We start from the raw sequence: 2500 nt of genomic DNA on the forward strand, positions 1-2500 counted from the left end.
ATCTTGTCCCTTTTCTTAACTTCTCCTGGTCTCTTTTCCTTCGTTCTTCCTCTTCAGCTTTCAATTTCTCATCCGCCTCCTTTCTCTTTTTCTCGGCTTCTTCTTCATCCAGCCGCTGTCTATGATGCATGTGCGCAGATCGCACAGCACTTAGAAGACCATCTGTCAGGGCAATTTTTTCCGGTCTCAGGTTTTCAGGATCATACAACTTCACAGCATCTTTCACAGTTCTAAGGTCAACAATGGTCCTCTCTCCAAGAAGTGTCCTTTCTTGCGTCACAATGCGGGCATTCACTGACAGACTTCGTTCTGACTTAGCATATGTTTGCGCAAGAATAAGACCTGATTTTACTAATTTTGGAAGAGCGACATATCGAGGCTCGGTCCTATTAAGAGACTTGAGATTGAATACTTCTTGCCAAAAATGGTCAACGGGTGTCTCTTTGTGTAACTGCTCAACATCTTCATTGACAGCATAAACTCGCCACTCATCTTGAACAATGCTGACATCCAACTGAGGCTGCATTTTTTTAGCCAGTCTTGCAATTGCCTTCACACTACTTGCTTTTCTATCTTAACAGGATTGAGACATCCTAATGCTTTTAAGAGAGTGTGAAGAGGGAGATGAGACTGTAGAGATGTAACGGATGTGCTATAAAATGTGCGGATGCCAAGATATACAGACTTTCTATGATCTGGGTTGATCTGGGCTAAAGCCTTCTTGGTGGCCTCTTCAATTGCAATATCAGCATCGGGCAGCTGACTGTTTGCACTGCAGTCAATACTGACTAGATTACTTCCAAAGTTCTTATCATACGCATCTTTCTTTAGGAACCTACCCATAAGCTTGCACAAAGAACTCCGACATTTTATCATACAAAAGGTGAACCTGTGGGCAGCTGTTCTGAAAAATGGTGAGGAAATCTTCAAAAACAGGTGAAACATTACCCACAAATTCCAGCTGTGCCTTTGTTTTCTTTCGTTCTTCGTCATTTAACATTGCCGATACCCTCTTGTAAGCAACACTCTTAGGAGCTGTTTTGGGATCCTTTTCCAGATCCTTCACAAAGCTGCAGATGCAATCCCACTGCTCCAAAATTCTTCGCACAGAAGGACCCAAAGTAAGCCATCTCACCCCGGTATGCTTTTGGAAATTGTGCATCTACACACCCATTGCAGATTGTAAAGTGTGATAGTCTTCTCGTCTAGCTGCACTGTACTTGAAAAGGGAGCGAATGTCCACACAAAGCTGTTCAAGGTCTTTCCCGTATTCCTCTAAACCCTTGCCAAAAGGTTTGCCAAAAGGTTTAGAGACACTTACCATCAACAACTTGATTACATGTCCAGTTTTCATTTTCATTTTCAAAGATGAACATAAAAGCTAACAAGACTTCAAAATATAACATGTACAAATACTGAAATGCATGTTCAGTGGGATATTATACACAGCTTATTATTTAATAGTCATGAGAAATATAACACTACATACAATACATGTAGGTGCACTAGAAAATTATACAAAAAGTAACAATATAATAAAGTTCTTAACAGAACTCTAATAGGTAATAGAGGTCATAGAAAGAACAAATGTGGCTATTACTTTTACTAATATTAGAACATCAGAATCAACATACTACTTGCTTTATGATAAATCTCACTATAAAACACATTCAACTATAATTCCATTTTCAATTTTATTACAAATTTTGGCTTCACCAGCTAAAAAATAGGAAAAGTAGGAGGTTTTGGTTAAAAAATAGGAGAAAATGGGAATGGGCTCAAAAAATAGGAAAAAATAGGAACTGGACACCCTGCACCCCTTTCCGCAGACCTTCTTACGTTCACAGCAAAGTGACTGTGTTGAATGCCACCATCAATTCTCTCTTTCAAAGTCTCGAAAAAGCGTTTCATAAAGGTGTGGGAGAATATATAAGTGGTTCAGACAATACTTGAAATAAATGTGATGCAGTCGTCTCATTCATGTCTTGGAATATGAAATCCAGCAAATCATCTGTCAACCATCTATTGCTGACCACAGAGCAAAGGTCATGTACTCTGATGCTGCACTTTTCTTCGGAGCTCAAGACCACCTCATCAGAACCTCTCGTCCAAATAAGTTCTTTGAACTTCCGAACTTTGTCAATTTTCTCTTCGGGGCGTTCATCAATGAGCTTGTTTTCTGTCTGCGAAAACCACCTTTCTTCTTCCATAACCATTCGTCAAACCTTCTGTATCTTGTGTTCCTTTACCATTCTTGAAATGTCATCCCGACTGAACCTTCCAGAAAATTCCCAGGAAGCAACTGCTTCAAATGAATCTCTTTCTTCGGCTGTCATGTTATCAGTATATTCCTGCAACTTAGCCCTTACTTGAATGCAAGAACTTAATGAAGGCAAACGACTCACGTCAACAATGGTGGTAGGCAAATTTGCTCTCTGCTGAGAAATTTTTGGCTCTTGGAAACCGAGTCTCGCATCGATGACGGGGCATTTCGTTGTAA

At 40.0% G+C, this 2500-nt stretch overlaps 1 pseudogene; it reads right to left on the reverse strand.

Moving 5' to 3' along the window:
• The window catches only part of LOC138031734 (uncharacterized), a 7982-nt pseudogene that overhangs the window by 317 nt on the left and 5165 nt on the right, over positions 1-2500 (reverse strand).

Source organism: Montipora capricornis, chromosome 14, assembly GCF_036669925.1.
Source record: "Montipora capricornis isolate CH-2021 chromosome 14, ASM3666992v2, whole genome shotgun sequence".
NCBI lineage: Eukaryota > Metazoa > Cnidaria > Anthozoa > Scleractinia > Acroporidae > Montipora > Montipora capricornis.